This window comes from Equus asinus, chromosome 2 (genome assembly GCF_041296235.1).
Source record: "Equus asinus isolate D_3611 breed Donkey chromosome 2, EquAss-T2T_v2, whole genome shotgun sequence".
NCBI lineage: Eukaryota > Metazoa > Chordata > Mammalia > Perissodactyla > Equidae > Equus > Equus asinus.
In genome coordinates this window covers 86659653-86679320 of record NC_091791.1, presented here as the reverse complement: position 1 = coordinate 86679320, position 19668 = coordinate 86659653, and the positions used below count along the sequence as shown (strand labels likewise).

Sequence of the window (19668 nt, the reverse complement as noted above, 5' to 3'; positions counted from 1 at the left end):
CGGTGACACCCCAGCCCTTCCCTCGGCGCCCCGCCCCCGCCGCCCCAGCCGCCGGGTAGAGTCGTCCTGTCAGGTGGAACGGATTCCACGGCGGTGCCGGGAGGCCCAAACGGGTCCCAAAGCGACCAGCCCCGCCCACCGAGGAAAGGCACCTGGTCAGGCTTTTCCAGACACCGCCCGCTTCTCCAAGGACAGGGCGGACTGGGTTAGAGAGGAGCGTCTCGGGCACCTCACCCAAGACGGGATGGCTTCTGCCTTTGCTGGCGTCTCTGCCGCTGCAGGTCATCTTCTAAAACCTGGTACCCGCTTGCTTGTCCTTGAGAGGCTCATTCACAATCAACACTCCTTTCCCGACCTAAGTTTGTCCCTGTCAGTTTGTCTCGCTTTTCCTTCCAGAAGCCCCCTTCCCGGGGTGGGGGGGAGGGGGGGAGGTGGTGGTGGTGGGGGGGGGTAGGGGGGTGGGTGGGTCTGAGTTTCAAGCTCCACCTGACTAGGATCCCATTCTGCTTTCGCCTTCGGGCGGTCCTGCCTCGCTTGGAAACGCTGCTACGTTGCTCCTGGTGGATGAGCTTGCGTTCGTTTTGAGTTTGAGAACGCTGGATGCAAAGACGAGGAGTCTTGATGGCTGAGGCTTTTGGTGTCCCCTCACTCGGGGGCCTCCCTCTCTTCCCGCCTCCCCCCGCCTCCCCACCCACCCCCTCACACCCGACCCCTACCACCCCAGGGCCCCGGCCGGGCCCCGCCCCTCCAGGCCGCATCTGTCAGAGGGAGTTGAAAAGCCTCCTGACAGGACACGTCCTCCCTCAGCAGCCAGCCCTTCCTGGCTCCCTGGCTTCAGCTTTCCGTTCGCGTGGCTCGGGCAGCCTTTCGCATCTTCTTTGCACCTGCCTGTGTTTGCAACAGAGGACCGTGGCCAAGGGATCCAGGAAACCGGGAGGAGAGCTGGCTTCCGGGGAGGCGAATGGGAAGGACAGGGAGGCAGAGAGGGAGCCTTGCCTCAGAGAACGGACTTTGAACCCCCGAAGGGAAAAGTCCTCCAGATAAATCACGTCTTCCCCACCGAATCCAAGAGCCATACTCGCTCGCTGTGGAAAAATGGGGACATCCCGGTCAAAGCAGGACGAGAGAGGACCCAAAGCTCCCTCCTCTCCCCGTTCAGCCATCGTCGTCCTGGGAGGGAGTCTCTTCGCGGTTCGCTTCTCCTGCCGGCCCCGTTTCCCCTCCTGCCAACCCAGCGCCTCTATCGCCTGCTCCTCGCTTCCTCGGGCTGCGGGCTGCGGGCTGCGGGATGGGGGAGGGGGGGGTGCGGTGCGCGTCGCTCCCTGCCAGCTCGTGCCCGGGGTGGTTCTGACGGGTCCCCGGATCTGATCTCCGAGGAGCACCTTCTGCGGGGAGAAGCGGGACTGCGTCCCTGTCAGTTTCCCGGAGCGCGGGACCGGAGCCTTGCCCCGAAACGCAGGCTCGGGAGACCGAAGTCCTGAGCTGAAACCCAAGGGGCGCCGTCTCCCGCGAGTGACGTGCCCTCCCTGAGCTGCGCTTTCCTCCTCTGGTGCGAGGGGGTCCTGGCGTTCGTGCCTCCTTGCGGGGGCGAGTGCTGGTGAGAACGCAAGCGGGAAATACGGAGCAGACCGCTCAGCACGGAGCGCGGCCTCGGTGGGGGCCCGGGCCTCGGCCGCCGTCCTTCCCCACGAGCCTACTTCTTGCCGCCGAGGCTCATCCAGCACCCAGGGATCGATCGCCTGGCTGCTTCCGGCCAGACACTCTCCTAGGTGCTGGCCACCCAGCAGCCGAGAACGCGGGTGCCAATCTCGGCCTCCGGGGCGTTCGCCTCCTCGCCTCTGGGGCCGCAAGACCAGCGGTGTGCCTACCTACACATGCCGGCCAGAGGTGGCAGAACCTGACGAGGACACGTGCCGTGGAAAATGGAGAGCTTGGCGCCCCGGAGGGCCTCGTCGGACGTCTGTGGATGGCCGTCGCTCTCTTTGCCGAAGCCCGCCCCCTGCCCATCTTCTCTCCGTCCCAGGGTCCCCTTTCCAGTGGGACGCAAGAAGGCCCACAGGGCCCAAACGCTGGAGACGGGCAGCGCACACAGCGCGCCCTGGGTCCCGGGGGGTGCGGCGGGAAAGCCTTGCGGCACAGAACCCTGAAGCCCAGAGGTCTCGAGACAGGGAGAGCCGGGACGTCGGCAGGCACCGACGGGCCTTCGGACGCGACTCTTCCTCCCCGTCATCACACCGTGCTGCTCCTCCCTCCGTCCTGGGCGCGAGCGCGCTCTTGGGAAGACGGAGGCGCCTTCGTCGGTGACCTAGCGGGCGGGAGATCCCGGGCAACGTCCCCAGCGGCACTTGAGCAGAACGGGGACGCTGCGGTCGGTCGTCGGGGAGGGGCTTCTACATGTCTGGTAGATGGAGCTGCTTTCTCGTGCCAAGTTCTCTGGGCCCTGACTTTTCTGCCTGCTCCTTCTATCAACTCAGTAAGGTCGGGGGTGCCCGGCAGAAAGAGGAAAAGAGCCAGAGCGAAGAAGCGGAGAGAAAGGAACACACAAACCCGGACGCACACACACACACAGGCACACAGACACACAGGCGCGCGCGCGCGCACACACACACACACGCCTACACACCCACTCGCACAACACGCACACGCACACGCACACGCAAGCGCAGACAGAGCGCGCCAGCGAGCTCCGGTGCCTGCCTGTGGTTCCTGGGCGATGGCGGGGCAGCGATGCCGGGAGCCCGGGACTCCTGAGAGCCTGTCTGCGCGGCCTAGGGCCCCAGGGGTGATCGCCAGCCCCGGGGCCCCTGCCTCCTGGCCCGGGCCCAGCTCCAGCACCACCGCCCTCCTGGGGGGGAAGCGAGCTCTTGGGCAGAGCCTCTCTGGGTCAGGGTGGGTGTCTGTCTAGGTCCGTGTCTTGGATCCTCTCCGTGTCGCCGTTTCTCTGTTTCTCCGTGTCTCTGTCTCTGTCTCTGTCTCTGGGTCTCTGGGCTGGCGCCAGCAGGAGCTGTCCAGGGTCCCCGCGAGGGGCGGGTTGGGGGCGGGGTGCCGGTCTCCTGGGCGGCGCTGGCGGGGGGAAGGGTGGCCGCCCCGCCTCCCCGCTCCCTCAGGGGCAGCGCGGCGGGCTTCCGCTGACGCCCTCTGGTCGCGCCGGTGGCTCCGCCTGGGTTTGGGCAAGTCGGGGCCCGGCCGGCGCCGCAGAGGTCAGGGCTCCCGCTGGGAGGCCCCTCGGGCCGGAGGGGACTCAGAGGAGCACGGGCCCGGCGGCCCGACGCCCCGACGCCTCGGGCCAAGTGCCCCGCGCCACCCCCCTCCCAGCAGCCGCATCTCCTGCGACCCATCGCCGGATCCGAGCGGCCAGGGCGGCCTGGAGTGTTCCCGGGCCGCGAGGGGAGAGCGCCCAGCCAGGCGCCCCGCCCCCATCCCCGCCCCCACCGCCGCCCCCACCACCCCTCGTTTCCCACCGCCGCCCGCCCCGCCCCGCCTCCTCGCACCCCGGGCTGCTCCAGGCCTCCGCGCCCTGGGAGGGCAGCAGGGCGGGGCAGCGCAGGGTTTGGCTGGCCCGCTGGCCGCGCCCGAGGCGGCCGCGGCGGGAGGCAGCAGCGGGAGGAAGGCGGCAGGCCGGGCGCGGGCGCAGGGGGCGCCGGCGGCGGGTGCGCGTCACAGAGGCCTGGGCGCGCGCGAGCCGCGGGCCGGGCGACGCGGCGCGGCTTCTTAGGGGCGCCGGCGGCAGGCGCCAGCGTCTACGGCCATACCACCCTGAACGCGCCCGATCTCGTCTGATCTCGGAAGCTAAGCAGGGTCGGGCCTGGTTAGTACTTGGATGGGAGACCGCCTGGGAATACCGGGTGCTGTAGGCTTTTGCCTCCCTCGCCTTTTGCCGCCGGCCGGGCGCGGCTCCCTCCGCGCTCCTGCCGCCCCTCCTCCGTCCTGCGGCCTCCGGCCTCCGTCCTCCGCGGACGCCCCCCACCCCTCCAGCCAGCCCGACCCCCCCCACCCTCCCCCTCCCCTCCCGCCCCCCTCCGCACCGCGGGCCCGCCGGCGCCGCCCATGGGCAGGGCCCAACCCCTCCCCGCCACAGCCCAACCCTTCCAGCTCGCGGCCCCACCCGAACCCAGGGCCAATCGGGGCCAGCCCGGCGGGACCGGGACCGGGACCGGGACCGGGACCCCGACGCCGCACACGCCGCCGGCCGGCTCCCTCTGGCCTCGGCCTCTTCCCACCCGCTCGGCTCCCGCTCCGGTGACACCCCAGCCCTTCCCTCGGCGCCCCGCCCCCGCCGCCCCAGCCGCCGGGTAGAGTCGTCCTGTCAGGTGGAACGGATTCCACGGCGGTGCCGGGAGGCCCAAACGGGTCCCAAAGCGACCAGCCCCGCCCACCGAGGAAAGGCACCTGGTCAGGCTTTTCCAGACACCGCCCGCTTCTCCAAGGACAGGGCGGACTGGGTTAGAGAGGAGCGTCTCGGGCACCTCACCCAAGACGGGATGGCTTCTGCCTTTGCTGGCGTCTCTGCCGCTGCAGGTCATCTTCTAAAACCTGGTACCCGCTTGCTTGTCCTTGAGAGGCTCATTCACAATCAACACTCCTTTCCCGACCTAAGTTTGTCCCTGTCAGTTTGTCTCGCTTTTCCTTCCAGAAGCCCCCTTCCCGGGGTGGGGGGGAGGGGGGGAGGTGGTGGTGGTGGGGGGGGGTAGGGGGGTGGGTGGGTCTGAGTTTCAAGCTCCACCTGACTAGGATCCCATTCTGCTTTCGCCTTCGGGCGGTCCTGCCTCGCTTGGAAACGCTGCTACGTTGCTCCTGGTGGATGAGCTTGCGTTCGTTTTGAGTTTGAGAACGCTGGATGCAAAGACGAGGAGTCTTGATGGCTGAGGCTTTTGGTGTCCCCTCACTCGGGGGCCTCCCTCTCTTCCCGCCTCCCCCCGCCTCCCCACCCACCCCCTCACACCCGACCCCTACCACCCCAGGGCCCCGGCCGGGCCCCGCCCCTCCAGGCCGCATCTGTCAGAGGGAGTTGAAAAGCCTCCTGACAGGACACGTCCTCCCTCAGCAGCCAGCCCTTCCTGGCTCCCTGGCTTCAGCTTTCCGTTCGCGTGGCTCGGGCAGCCTTTCGCATCTTCTTTGCACCTGCCTGTGTTTGCAACAGAGGACCGTGGCCAAGGGATCCAGGAAACCGGGAGGAGAGCTGGCTTCCGGGGAGGCGAATGGGAAGGACAGGGAGGCAGAGAGGGAGCCTTGCCTCAGAGAACGGACTTTGAACCCCCGAAGGGAAAAGTCCTCCAGATAAATCACGTCTTCCCCACCGAATCCAAGAGCCATACTCGCTCGCTGTGGAAAAATGGGGACATCCCGGTCAAAGCAGGACGAGAGAGGACCCAAAGCTCCCTCCTCTCCCCGTTCAGCCATCGTCGTCCTGGGAGGGAGTCTCTTCGCGGTTCGCTTCTCCTGCCGGCCCCGTTTCCCCTCCTGCCAACCCAGCGCCTCTATCGCCTGCTCCTCGCTTCCTCGGGCTGCGGGCTGCGGGCTGCGGGATGGGGGAGGGGGGGGTGCGGTGCGCGTCGCTCCCTGCCAGCTCGTGCCCGGGGTGGTTCTGACGGGTCCCCGGATCTGATCTCCGAGGAGCACCTTCTGCGGGGAGAAGCGGGACTGCGTCCCTGTCAGTTTCCCGGAGCGCGGGACCGGAGCCTTGCCCCGAAACGCAGGCTCGGGAGACCGAAGTCCTGAGCTGAAACCCAAGGGGCGCCGTCTCCCGCGAGTGACGTGCCCTCCCTGAGCTGCGCTTTCCTCCTCTGGTGCGAGGGGGTCCTGGCGTTCGTGCCTCCTTGCGGGGGCGAGTGCTGGTGAGAACGCAAGCGGGAAATACGGAGCAGACCGCTCAGCACGGAGCGCGGCCTCGGTGGGGGCCCGGGCCTCGGCCGCCGTCCTTCCCCACGAGCCTACTTCTTGCCGCCGAGGCTCATCCAGCACCCAGGGATCGATCGCCTGGCTGCTTCCGGCCAGACACTCTCCTAGGTGCTGGCCACCCAGCAGCCGAGAACGCGGGTGCCAATCTCGGCCTCCGGGGCGTTCGCCTCCTCGCCTCTGGGGCCGCAAGACCAGCGGTGTGCCTACGCATGCCGGCCAGAGGTGGCAGAACCTGACGAGGACACGTGCCGTGGAAAATGGAGAGCTTGGCGCCCCGGAGGGCCTCGTCGGACGTCTGTGGATGGCCGTCGCTCTCTTTGCCGAAGCCCGCCCCCTGCCCATCTTCTCTCCGTCCCAGGGTCCCCTTTCCAGTGGGACGCAAGAAGGCCCACAGGGCCCAAACGCTGGAGACGGGCAGCGCACACAGCGCGCCCTGGGTCCCGGGGGGTGCGGCGGGAAAGCCTTGCGGCACAGAACCCTGAAGCCCAGAGGTCTCGAGACAGGGAGAGCCGGGACGTCGGCAGGCACCGACGGGCCTTCGGACGCGACTCTTCCTCCCCGTCATCACACCGTGCTGCTCCTCCCTCCGTCCTGGGCGCGAGCGCGCTCTTGGGAAGACGGAGGCGCCTTCGTCGGTGACCTAGCGGGCGGGAGATCCCGGGCAACGTCCCCAGCGGCACTTGAGCAGAACGGGGACGCTGCGGTCGGTCGTCGGGGAGGGGCTTCTACATGTCTGGTAGATGGAGCTGCTTTCTCGTGCCAAGTTCTCTGGGCCCTGACTTTTCTGCCTGCTCCTTCTATCAACTCAGTAAGGTCGGGGGTGCCCGGCAGAAAGAGGAAAAGAGCCAGAGCGAAGAAGCGGAGAGAAAGGAACACACAAACCCGGACGCACACACACACACAGGCACACAGACACACAGGCGCGCGCGCGCGCGCACACACACACACACACACACACACGCCTACACACCCACTCGCACAACCCGCACAAGCACACGCACACGCAAGCGCAGACAGAGCGCGCCAGCGAGCTCCGGTGCCTGCCTGTGGTTCCTGGGCGATGGCGGGGCAGCGATGCCGGGAGCCCGGGACTCCTGAGAGCCTGTCTGCGCGGCCTAGGGCCCCAGGGGTGATCGCCAGCCCCGGGGCCCCTGCCTCCTGGCCCGGGCCCAGCTCCAGCACCACCGCCCTCCTGGGGGGGAAGCGAGCTCTTGGGCAGAGCCTCTCTGGGTCAGGGTGGGTGTCTGTCTAGGTCCGTGTCTTGGATCCTCTCCGTGTCGCCGTTTCTCTGTTTCTCCGTGTCTCTGTCTCTGTCTCTGTCTCTGGGTCTCTGGGCTGGCGCCAGCAGGAGCTGTCCAGGGTCCCCGCGAGGGGCGGGTTGGGGGCGGGGTGCCGGTCTCCTGGGCGGCGCTGGCGGGGGGGAAGTGTGGCCGCCCCGCCTCCCCGCTCCCTCAGGGGCAGCGCGGCGGGCTTCCGCTGACGCCCTCTGGTCGCGCCGGTGGCTCCGCCTGGGTTTGGGCAAGTCGGGGCCCGGCCGGCGCCGCAGAGGTCAGGGCTCCCGCTGGGAGGCCCCTCGGGCCGGAGGGGACTCAGAGGAGCACGGGCCCGGCGGCCCGACGCCCCGACGCCTCGGGCCAAGTGCCCCGCGCCACCCCCCTCCCAGCAGCCGCATCTCCTGCGACCCATCGCCGGATCCGAGCGGCCAGGGCGGCCTGGAGTGTTCCCGGGCCGCGAGGGGAGAGCGCCCAGCCAGGCGCCCCGCCCCCATCCCCGCCCCCACCGCCGCCCCCACCACCCCTCGTTTCCCACCGCCGCCCGCCCCGCCCCGCCTCCTCGCACCCCGGGCTGCTCCAGGCCTCCGCGCCCTGGGAGGGCAGCAGGGCGGGGCAGCGCAGGGTTTGGCTGGCCCGCTGGCCGCGCCCGAGGCGGCCGCGGCGGGAGGCAGCAGCGGGAGGAAGGCGGCAGGCCGGGCGCGGGCGCAGGGGGCGCCGGCGGCGGGTGCGCGTCACAGAGGCCTGGGCGCGCGCGAGCCGCGGGCCGGGCGACGCGGCGCGGCTTCTTAGGGGCGCCGGCGGCAGGCGCCAGCGTCTACGGCCATACCACCCTGAACGCGCCCGATCTCGTCTGATCTCGGAAGCTAAGCAGGGTCGGGCCTGGTTAGTACTTGGATGGGAGACCGCCTGGGAATACCGGGTGCTGTAGGCTTTTGCCTCCCTCGCCTTTTGCCGCCGGCCGGGCGCGGCTCCCTCCGCGCTCCTGCCGCCCCTCCTCCGTCCTGCGGCCTCCGGCCTCCGTCCTCCGCGGACGCCCCCCACCCCTCCAGCCAGCCCGACCCCCCCCACCCTCCCCCTCCCCTCCCGCCCCCCTCCGCACCGCGGGCCCGCCGGCGCCGCCCATGGGCAGGGCCCAACCCCTCCCCGCCACAGCCCAACCCTTCCAGCTCGCGGCCCCACCCGAACCCAGGGCCAATCGGGGCCAGCCCGGCGGGACCGGGACCGGGACCGGGACCGGGACCCCGACGCCGCACACGCCGCCGGCCGGCTCCCTCTGGCCTCGGCCTCTTCCCACCCGCTCGGCTCCCGCTCCGGTGACACCCCAGCCCTTCCCTCGGCGCCCCGCCCCCGCCGCCCCAGCCGCCGGGTAGAGTCGTCCTGTCAGGTGGAACGGATTCCACGGCGGTGCCGGGAGGCCCAAACGGGTCCCAAAGCGACCAGCCCCGCCCACCGAGGAAAGGCACCTGGTCAGGCTTTTCCAGACACCGCCCGCTTCTCCAAGGACAGGGCGGACTGGGTTAGAGAGGAGCGTCTCGGGCACCTCACCCAAGACGGGATGGCTTCTGCCTTTGCTGGCGTCTCTGCCGCTGCAGGTCATCTTCTAAAACCTGGTACCCGCTTGCTTGTCCTTGAGAGGCTCATTCACAATCAACACTCCTTTCCCGACCTAAGTTTGTCCCTGTCAGTTTGTCTCGCTTTTCCTTCCAGAAGCCCCCTTCCCGGGGTGGGGGGGAGGGGGGGAGGTGGTGGTGGTGGGGGGGGGGTAGGGGGGTGGGTGGGTCTGAGTTTCAAGCTCCACCTGACTAGGATCCCATTCTGCTTTCGCCTTCGGGCGGTCCTGCCTCGCTTGGAAACGCTGCTACGTTGCTCCTGGTGGATGAGCTTGCGTTCGTTTTGAGTTTGAGAACGCTGGATGCAAAGACGAGGAGTCTTGATGGCTGAGGCTTTTGGTGTCCCCTCACTCGGGGGCCTCCCTCTCTTCCCGCCTCCCCCCGCCTCCCCACCCACCCCCTCACACCCGACCCCTACCACCCCAGGGCCCCGGCCGGGCCCCGCCCCTCCAGGCCGCATCTGTCAGAGGGAGTTGAAAAGCCTCCTGACAGGACACGTCCTCCCTCAGCAGCCAGCCCTTCCTGGCTCCCTGGCTTCAGCTTTCCGTTCGCGTGGCTCGGGCAGCCTTTCGCATCTTCTTTGCACCTGCCTGTGTTTGCAACAGAGGACCGTGGCCAAGGGATCCAGGAAACCGGGAGGAGAGCTGGCTTCCGGGGAGGCGAATGGGAAGGACAGGGAGGCAGAGAGGGAGCCTTGCCTCAGAGAACGGACTTTGAACCCCCGAAGGGAAAAGTCCTCCAGATAAATCACGTCTTCCCCACCGAATCCAAGAGCCATACTCGCTCGCTGTGGAAAAATGGGGACATCCCGGTCAAAGCAGGACGAGAGAGGACCCAAAGCTCCCTCCTCTCCCCGTTCAGCCATCGTCGTCCTGGGAGGGAGTCTCTTCGCGGTTCGCTTCTCCTGCCGGCCCCGTTTCCCCTCCTGCCAACCCAGCGCCTCTATCGCCTGCTCCTCGCTTCCTCGGGCTGCGGGCTGCGGGCTGCGGGATGGGGGAGGGGGGGGGTGCGGTGCGCGTCGCTCCCTGCCAGCTCGTGCCCGGGGTGGTTCTGACGGGTCCCCGGATCTGATCTCCGAGGAGCACCTTCTGCGGGGAGAAGCGGGACTGCGTCCCTGTCAGTTTCCCGGAGCGCGGGACCGGAGCCTTGCCCCGAAACGCAGGCTCGGGAGACCGAAGTCCTGAGCTGAAACCCAAGGGGCGCCGTCTCCCGCGAGTGACGTGCCCTCCCTGAGCTGCGCTTTCCTCCTCTGGTGCGAGGGGGTCCTGGCGTTCGTGCCTCCTTGCGGGGGCGAGTGCTGGTGAGAACGCAAGCGGGAAATACGGAGCAGACCGCTCAGCACGGAGCGCGGCCTCGGTGGGGGCCCGGGCCTCGGCCGCCGTCCTTCCCCACGAGCCTACTTCTTGCCGCCGAGGCTCATCCAGCACCCAGGGATCGATCGCCTGGCTGCTTCCGGCCAGACACTCTCCTAGGTGCTGGCCACCCAGCAGCCGAGAACGCGGGTGCCAATCTCGGCCTCCGGGGCGTTCGCCTCCTCGCCTCTGGGGCCGCAAGACCAGCGGTGTGCCTACGCATGCCGGCCAGAGGTGGCAGAACCTGACGAGGACACGTGCCGTGGAAAATGGAGAGCTTGGCGCCCCGGAGGGCCTCGTCGGACGTCTGTGGATGGCCGTCGCTCTCTTTGCCGAAGCCCGCCCCCTGCCCATCTTCTCTCCGTCCCAGGGTCCCCTTTCCAGTGGGACGCAAGAAGGCCCACAGGGCCCAAACGCTGGAGACGGGCAGCGCACACAGCGCGCCCTGGGTCCCGGGGGGTGCGGCGGGAAAGCCTTGCGGCACAGAACCCTGAAGCCCAGAGGTCTCGAGACAGGGAGAGCCGGGACGTCGGCAGGCACCGACGGGCCTTCGGACGCGACTCTTCCTCCCCGTCATCACACCGTGCTGCTCCTCCCTCCGTCCTGGGCGCGAGCGCGCTCTTGGGAAGACGGAGGCGCCTTCGTCGGTGACCTAGCGGGCGGGAGATCCCGGGCAACGTCCCCAGCGGCACTTGAGCAGAACGGGGACGCTGCGGTCGGTCGTCGGGGAGGGGCTTCTACATGTCTGGTAGATGGAGCTGCTTTCTCGTGCCAAGTTCTCTGGGCCCTGACTTTTCTGCCTGCTCCTTCTATCAACTCAGTAAGGTCGGGGGTGCCCGGCAGAAAGAGGAAAAGAGCCAGAGCGAAGAAGCGGAGAGAAAGGAACACACAAACCCGGACGCACACACACACACAGGCGCGCGCACGCACACACACACACACACACACACACACGCCTACACACCCACTCGCACAACACGCACACGTACACGCACACGCAAGTGCAGACAGAGCGCGCCAGCGAGCTCCGGTGCCTGCCTGTGGTTCCTGGGCGATGGCGGGGCAGCGATGCCGGGAGCCCGGGACTCCTGAGAGCCTGTCTGCGCGGCCTAGGGCCCCAGGGGTGATCGCCAGCCCCGGGGCCCCTGCCTCCTGGCCCGGGCCCAGCTCCAGCACCACCGCCCTCCTGGGGGGGAAGCGAGCTCTTGGGCAGAGCCTCTCTGGGTCAGGGTGGGTGTCTGTCTAGGTCCGTGTCTTGGATCCTCTCCGTGTCGCCGTTTCTCTGTTTCTCCGTGTCTCTGTCTCTGTCTCTGTCTCTGGGTCTCTGGGCTGGCGCCAGCAGGAGCTGTCCAGGGTCCCCGCGAGGGGCGGGTTGGGGGCGGGGTGCCGGTCTCCTGGGCGGCGCTGGCGGGGGGGAAGTGTGGCCGCCCCGCCTCCCCGCTCCCTCAGGGGCAGCGCGGCGGGCTTCCGCTGACGCCCTCTGGTCGCGCCGGTGGCTCCGCCTGGGTTTGGGCAAGTCGGGGCCCGGCCGGCGCCGCAGAGGTCAGGGCTCCCGCTGGGAGGCCCCTCGGGCCGGAGGGGACTCAGAGGAGCACGGGCCCGGCGGCCCGACGCCCCGACGCCTCGGGCCAAGTGCCCCGCGCCACCCCCCTCCCAGCAGCCGCATCTCCTGCGACCCATCGCCGGATCCGAGCGGCCAGGGCGGCCTGGAGTGTTCCCGGGCCGCGAGGGGAGAGCGCCCAGCCAGGCGCCCCGCCCCCATCCCCGCCCCCACCGCCGCCCCCACCACCCCTCGTTTCCCACCGCCGCCCGCCCCGCCCCGCCTCCTCGCACCCCGGGCTGCTCCAGGCCTCCGCGCCCTGGGAGGGCAGCAGGGCGGGGCAGCGCAGGGTTTGGCTGGCCCGCTGGCCGCGCCCGAGGCGGCCGCGGCGGGAGGCAGCAGCGGGAGGAAGGCGGCAGGCCGAGCGCGGGCGCAGGGGGCGCCGGCGGCGGGTGCGCGTCACAGAGGCCTGGGCGCGCGCGAGCCGCGGGCCGGGCGACGCGGCGCGGCTTCTTAGGGGCGCCGGCGGCAGGCGCCAGCGTCTACGGCCATACCACCCTGAACGCGCCCGATCTCGTCTGATCTCGGAAGCTAAGCAGGGTCGGGCCTGGTTAGTACTTGGATGGGAGACCGCCTGGGAATACCGGGTGCTGTAGGCTTTTGCCTCCCTCGCCTTTTGCCGCCGGCCGGGCGCGGCTCCCTCCGCGCTCCTGCCGCCCCTCCTCCGTCCTGCGGCCTCCGGCCTCCGTCCTCCGCGGACGCCCCCCACCCCTCCAGCCAGCCCGACCCCCCCCACCCTCCCCCTCCCCTCCCGCCCCCCTCCGCACCGCGGGCCCGCCGGCGCCGCCCATGGGCAGGGCCCAACCCCTCCCCGCCACAGCCCAACCCTTCCAGCTCGCGGCCCCACCCGAACCCAGGGCCAATCGGGGCCAGCCCGGCGGGACCGGGACCGGGACCGGGACCGGGACCCCGACGCCGCACACGCCGCCGGCCGGCTCCCTCTGGCCTCGGCCTCTTCCCACCCGCTCGGCTCCCGCTCCGGTGACACCCCAGCCCTTCCCTCGGCGCCCCGCCCCCGCCGCCCCAGCCGCCGGGTAGAGTCGTCCTGTCAGGTGGAACGGATTCCACGGCGGTGCCGGGAGGCCCAAACGGGTCCCAAAGCGACCAGCCCCGCCCACCGAGGAAAGGCACCTGGTCAGGCTTTTCCAGACACCGCCCGCTTCTCCAAGGACAGGGCGGACTGGGTTAGAGAGGAGCGTCTCGGGCACCTCACCCAAGACGGGATGGCTTCTGCCTTTGCTGGCGTCTCTGCCGCTGCAGGTCATCTTCTAAAACCTGGTACCCGCTTGCTTGTCCTTGAGAGGCTCATTCACAATCAACACTCCTTTCCCGACCTAAGTTTGTCCCTGTCAGTTTGTCTCGCTTTTCCTTCCAGAAGCCCCCTTCCCGGGGTGGGGGGGAGGGGGGGAGGTGGTGGTGGTGGGGGGGGGTAGGGGGGTGGGTGGGTCTGAGTTTCAAGCTCCACCTGACTAGGATCCCATTCTGCTTTCGCCTTCGGGCGGTCCTGCCTCGCTTGGAAACGCTGCTACGTTGCTCCTGGTGGATGAGCTTGCGTTCGTTTTGAGTTTGAGAACGCTGGATGCAAAGACGAGGAGTCTTGATGGCTGAGGCTTTTGGTGTCCCCTCACTCGGGGGCCTCCCTCTCTTCCCGCCTCCCCCCGCCTCCCCACCCACCCCCTCACACCCGACCCCTACCACCCCAGGGCCCCGGCCGGGCCCCGCCCCTCCAGGCCGCATCTGTCAGAGGGAGTTGAAAAGCCTCCTGACAGGACACGTCCTCCCTCAGCAGCCAGCCCTTCCTGGCTCCCTGGCTTCAGCTTTCCGTTCGCGTGGCTCGGGCAGCCTTTCGCATCTTCTTTGCACCTGCCTGTGTTTGCAACAGAGGACCGTGGCCAAGGGATCCAGGAAACCGGGAGGAGAGCTGGCTTCCGGGGAGGCGAATGGGAAGGACAGGGAGGCAGAGAGGGAGCCTTGCCTCAGAGAACGGACTTTGAACCCCCGAAGGGAAAAGTCCTCCAGATAAATCACGTCTTCCCCACCGAATCCAAGAGCCATACTCGCTCGCTGTGGAAAAATGGGGACATCCCGGTCAAAGCAGGACGAGAGAGGACCCAAAGCTCCCTCCTCTCCCCGTTCAGCCATCGTCGTCCTGGGAGGGAGTCTCTTCGCGGTTCGCTTCTCCTGCCGGCCCCGTTTCCCCTCCTGCCAACCCAGCGCCTCTATCGCCTGCTCCTCGCTTCCTCGGGCTGCGGGCTGCGGGCTGCGGGATGGGGGAGGGGGGGGTGCGGTGCGCGTCGCTCCCTGCCAGCTCGTGCCCGGGGTGGTTCTGACGGGTCCCCGGATCTGATCTCCGAGGAGCACCTTCTGCGGGGAGAAGCGGGACTGCGTCCCTGTCAGTTTCCCGGAGCGCGGGACCGGAGCCTTGCCCCGAAACGCAGGCTCGGGAGACCGAAGTCCTGAGCTGAAACCCAAGGGGCGCCGTCTCCCGCGAGTGACGTGCCCTCCCTGAGCTGCGCTTTCCTCCTCTGGTGCGAGGGGGTCCTGGCGTTCGTGCCTCCTTGCGGGGGCGAGTGCTGGTGAGAACGCAAGCGGGAAATACGGAGCAGACCGCTCAGCACGGAGCGCGGCCTCGGTGGGGGCCCGGGCCTCGGCCGCCGTCCTTCCCCACGAGCCTACTTCTTGCCGCCGAGGCTCATCCAGCACCCAGGGATCGATCGCCTGGCTGCTTCCGGCCAGACACTCTCCTAGGTGCTGGCCACCCAGCAGCCGAGAACGCGGGTGCCAATCTCGGCCTCCGGGGCGTTCGCCTCCTCGCCTCTGGGGCCGCAAGACCAGCGGTGTGCCTACGCATGCCGGCCAGAGGTGGCAGAACCTGACGAGGACACGTGCCGTGGAAAATGGAGAGCTTGGCGCCCCGGAGGGCCTCGTCGGACGTCTGTGGATGGCCGTCGCTCTCTTTGCCGAAGCCCGCCCCCTGCCCATCTTCTCTCCGTCCCAGGGTCCCCTTTCCAGTGGGACGCAAGAAGGCCCACAGGGCCCAAACGCTGGAGACGGGCAGCGCACACAGCGCGCCCTGGGTCCCGGGGGGTGCGGCGGGAAAGCCTTGCGGCACAGAACCCTGAAGCCCAGAGGTCTCGAGACAGGGAGAGCCGGGACGTCGGCAGGCACCGACGGGCCTTCGGACGCGACTCTTCCTCCCCGTCATCACACCGTGCTGCTCCTCCCTCCGTCCTGGGCGCGAGCGCGCTCTTGGGAAGACGGAGGCGCCTTCGTCGGTGACCTAGCGGGCGGGAGATCCCGGGCAACGTCCCCAGCGGCACTTGAGCAGAACGGGGACGCTGCGGTCGGTCGTCGGGGAGGGGCTTCTACATGTCTGGTAGATGGAGCTGCTTTCTCGTGCCAAGTTCTCTGGGCCCTGACTTTTCTGCCTGCTCCTTCTATCAACTCAGTAAGGTCGGGGGTGCCCGGCAGAAAGAGGAAAAGAGCCAGAGCGAAGAAGCGGAGAGAAAGGAACACACAAACCCGGACGCACACACACACACAGGCACACAGACACACAGGCGCGCGCGCGCGCGCACACACACACACACACACACACACACACGCCTACACACCCACTCGCACAACCCGCACAAGCACACGCACACGCAAGCGCAGACAGAGCGCGCCAGCGAGCTCCGGTGCCTGCCTGTGGTTCCTGGGCGATGGCGGGGCAGCGATGCCGGGAGCCCGGGACTCCTGAGAGCCTGTCTGCGCGGCCTAGGGCCCCAGGGGTGATCGCCAGCCCCGGGGCCCCTGCCTCCTGGCCCGGGCCCAGCTCCAGCACCACCGCCCTCCTGGGGGGCAAGCGAGCTCTTGGGCAGAGCCTCTCTGGGTCAGGGTGGGTGTCTGTCTAGGTCCGTGTCTTGGATCCTCTCCGTGTCGCCGTTTCTCTGTTTCTCCGTGTCTCTGTCTCTGTCTCTGTCTCTGGGTCTCTGGGCTGGCGCCAGCAGGAGCTGTCCAGGGTCCCCGCGAGGGGCGGGTTGGGGGCGGGGTGCCGGTCTCCTGGGCGGCGCTGGCGGGGGGGAAGTGTGGCCGCCCCGCCTCCCCGCTCCCTCAGGGGCAGCGCGGCGGCTTCCGCTGACGCCCTCTGGTCGCGCTGGTGGCTCCGCCTGGGTTTGGGCAAGTCGGGGCCCGGCCGGCGCCGCAGAGGTCAGGGCTCCCGCTGGGAGGCCCCTCGGGCCGGAGGGGACTCAGAGGAGCACGGGCCCGGCGGCCCGACGCCCCGACGCCTCGGGCCAAGTGCCCCGCGCCACCCCCCTCCCAGCAGCCGCATCTCCTGCGACCCATCGCCGGATCCGAGCGGCCAGGGCGGCCTGGAGTGTTCCCGGGCCGCGAGGGGAGAGCGCCCAGCCAGGCGCCCCGCCCCCATCCCCGCCCCCACCGCCGCCCCCACCACCCCTCGTTTCCCACCGCCGCCCGCCCCGCCCCGCCTCCTCGCACCCCGGGCTGCTCCAGGCCTCCGCGCCCTGGGAGGGCAGCAGGGCGGGGCAGCGCAGGGTTTGGCTGGCCCGCTGGCCGCGCCCGAGGCGGCCGCGGCGGGAGGCAGCAGCGGGAGGAAGGCGGCAGGCCGGGCGCGGGCGCAGGGGGCGCCGGCGGCGGGTGCGCGTCACAGAGGCCTGGGCGCGCGCGAGCCGCGGGCCGGGCGACGCGGCGCGGCTTCTTAGGGGCGCCGGCGGCAGGCGCCAGCGTCTACGGCCATACCACCCTGAACGCGCCCGATCTCGTCTGATCTCGGAAGCTAAGCAGGGTCGGGCCTGGTTAGTACTTGGATGGGAGACCGCCTGGGAATACCGGGTGCTGTAGGCTTTTGCCTCCCTCGCCTTTTGCCGCCGGCCGGGCGCGGCTCCCTCCGCGCTCCTGCCGCCCCTCCTCCGTCCTGCGGCCTCCGGCCTCCGTCCTCCGCGGACGCCCCCCACCCCTCCAGCCAGCCCGACCCCCCCCACCCTCCCCCTCCCCTCCCGCCCCCCTCCGCACCGCGGGCCCGCCGGCGCCGCCCATGGGCAGGGCCCAACCCCTCCCCGCCACAGCCCAACCCTTCCAGCTCGCGGCCCCACCCGAACCCAGGGCCAATCGGGGCCAGCCCGGCGGGACCGGGACCGGGACCGGGACCGGGACCCCGACGCCGCACACGCCGCCGGCCGGCTCCCTCTGGCCTCGGCCTCTTCCCACCCGCTCGGCTCCCGCTCCGGTGACACCCCAGCCCTTCCCTCGGCGCCCCGCCCCCGCCGCCCCAGCCGCCGGGTAGAGTCGTCCTGTCAGGTGGAACGGATTCCACGGCGGTGCCGGGAGGCCCAAACGGGTCCCAAAGCGACCAGCCCCGCCCACCGAGGAAAGGCACCTGGTCAGGCTTTTCCAGACACCGCCCGCTTCTCCAAGGACAGGGCGGACTGGGTTAGAGAGGAGCGTCTCGGGCACCTCACCCAAGACGGGATGGCTTCTGCCTTTGCTGGCGTCTCTGCCGCTGCAGGTCATCTTCTAAAACCTGGTACCCGCTTGCTTGTCCTTGAGAGGCTCATTCACAATCAACACTCCTTTCCCGACCTAAGTTTGTCCCTGTCAGTTTGTCTCGCTTTTCCTTCCAGAAGCCCCCTTCCCGGGGTGGGGGGGAGGGGGGGAGGTGGTGGTGGTGGGGGGGGGTAGGGGGGTGGGTGGGTCTGAGTTTCAAGCTCCACCTGACTAGGATCCCATTCTGCTTTCGCCTTCGGGCGGTCCTGCCTCGCTTGGAAACGCTGCTACGTTGCTCCTGGTGGATGAGCTTGCGTTCGTTTTGAGTTTGAGAACGCTGGATGCAAAGACGAGGAGTCTTGATGGCTGAGGCTTTTGGTGTCCCCTCACTCGGGGGCCTCCCTCTCTTCCCGCCTCCCCCCGCCTCCCCACCCACCCCCTCACACCCGACCCCTACCACCCCAGGGCCCCGGCCGGGCCCCGCCCCTCCAGGCCGCATCTGTCAGAGGGAGTTGAAAAGCCTCCTGACAGGACACGTCCTCCCTCAGCAGCCAGCCCTTCCTGGCTCCCTGGCTTCAGCTTTCCGTTCGCGTGGCTCGGGCAGCCTTTCGCATCTTCTTTGCACCTGCCTGTGTTTGCAACAGAGGACCGTGGCCAAGGGATCCAGGAAACCGGGAGGAGAGCTGGCTTCCGGGGAGGCGAATGGGAAGGACAGGGAGGCAGAGAGGGAGCCTTGCCTCAGAGAACGGACTTTGAACCCCCGAAGGGAAAAGTCCTCCAGATAAATCACGTCTTCCCCACCGAATCCAAGAGCCATACTCGCTCGCTGTGGAAAAATGGGGACATCCCGGTCAAAGCAGGACGAGAGAGGACCCAAAGCTCCCTCCTCTCCCCGTTCAGCCATCGTCGTCCTGGGAGGGAGTCTCTTCGCGGTTCGCTTCTCCTGCCGGCCCCGTTTCCCCTCCTGCCAACCCAGCGCCTCTATCGCCTGCTCCTCGCTTCCTCGGGCTGCGGGCTGCGGGCTGCGGGATGGGGGAGGGGGGGGGTGCGGTGCGCGTCGCTCCCTGCCAGCTCGTGCCCGGGGTGGTTCTGACGGGTCCCCGGATCTGATCTCCGAGGAGCACCTTCTGCGGGGAGAAGCGGGACTGCGTCCCTGTCAGTTTCCCGGAGCGCGGGACCGGAGCCTTGCCCCGAAACGCAGGCTCGGGAGACCGAAGTCCTGAGCTGAAACCCAAGGGGCGCCGTCTCCCGCGAGTGACGTGCCCTCCCTGAGCTGCGCTTTCCTCCTCTGGTGCGAGGGGGTCCTGGCGTTCGTGCCTCCTTGCGGGGGCGAGTGCTGGTGAGAACGCAAGCGGGAAATACGGAGCAGACCGCTCAGCACGGAGCGCGGCCTCGGTGGGGGCCCGGGCCTCGGCCGCCGTCCTTCCCCACGAGCCTACTTCTTGCCGCCGAGGCTCATCCAGCACCCAGGGATCGATCGCCTGGCTGCTTCCGGCCAGACACTCTCCTAGGTGCTGGCCACCCAGCAGCCGAGAACGCGGGTGCCAATCTCGGCCTCCGGGGCGTTCGCCTCCTCGCCTCTGGGGCCGCAAGACCAGCGGTGTGCCTACGCATGCCGGCCAGAGGTGGCAGAACCTGACGAGGACACGTGCCGTGGAAAATGGAGAGCTTGGCGCCCCGGAGGGCCTCGTCGGACGTCTGTGGATGGCCGTCGCTCTCTTTGCCGAAGCCCGCCCCCTGCCCATCTTCTCTCCGTCCCAGGGTCCCCTTTCCAGTGGGACGCAAGAAGGCCCACAGGGCCCAAACGCTGGAGACGGGCAGCGCACACAGCGCGCCCTGGGTCCCGGGGGGTGCGGCGGGAAAGCCTTGCGGCACAGAACCCTGAAGCCCAGAGGTCTCGAGACAGGGAGAGCCGGGACGTCGGCAGGCACCGACGGGCCTTCGGACGCGACTCTTCCTCCCCGTCATCACACCGTGCTGCTCCTCCCTCCGTCCTGGGCGCGAGCGCGCTCTTGGGAAGACGGAGGCGCCTTCGTCGGTGACCTAGCGGGCGGGAGATCCCGGGCAACGTCCCCAGCGGCACTTGAGCAGAACGGGGACGCTGCGGTCGGTCGTCGGGGAGGGGCTTCTACATGTCTGGTAGATGGAGCTGCTTTCTCGTGCCAAGTTCTCTGGGCCCTGACTTTTCTGCCTGCTCCTTCTATCAACTCAGTAAGGTCGGGGGTGCCCGGCAGAAAGAGGAAAAGAGCCAGAGCGAAGAAGCGGAGAGAAAGGAACACACAAACCCGGACGCACACACACACACAGGCACACAGACACACAGGCGCGCGCGCGCGCGCACACACACACACACACACACACACACGCCTACACACCCACTCGCACAACCCGCACAAGCACACGCACACGCAAGCGCAGACAGAGCGCGCCAGCGAGCTCCGGTGCCT

The 19668-nt window shown here is 69.2% G+C and overlaps 4 non-coding genes across 4 annotated transcripts; all 4 read left to right on the top strand.

Annotated features, from left to right (window-relative positions):
- Positions 1-3738: 3738 nt before the first annotated feature.
- On the top strand, positions 3739-3857 carry LOC139044632 (5S ribosomal RNA). The gene has a single exon (XR_011501699.1). It is a non-coding gene; the product is annotated as a 5S ribosomal RNA (ribosomal RNA).
- Positions 3858-7984: 4127 nt separating this feature from the next.
- Positions 7985-8103, top strand: LOC139044631 (5S ribosomal RNA). Its single transcript, XR_011501698.1, has one exon. It is a non-coding gene; the product is annotated as a 5S ribosomal RNA (ribosomal RNA).
- Positions 8104-12214: 4111 nt separating this feature from the next.
- LOC139044630 (5S ribosomal RNA) lies at positions 12215-12333 on the top strand. The gene has a single exon (XR_011501697.1). It is a non-coding gene; the product is annotated as a 5S ribosomal RNA (ribosomal RNA).
- Positions 12334-16463: 4130 nt separating this feature from the next.
- Positions 16464-16582, top strand: LOC139044629 (5S ribosomal RNA). Its single transcript, XR_011501696.1, has one exon. It is a non-coding gene; the product is annotated as a 5S ribosomal RNA (ribosomal RNA).
- Positions 16583-19668: the final 3086 nt, after the last annotated feature.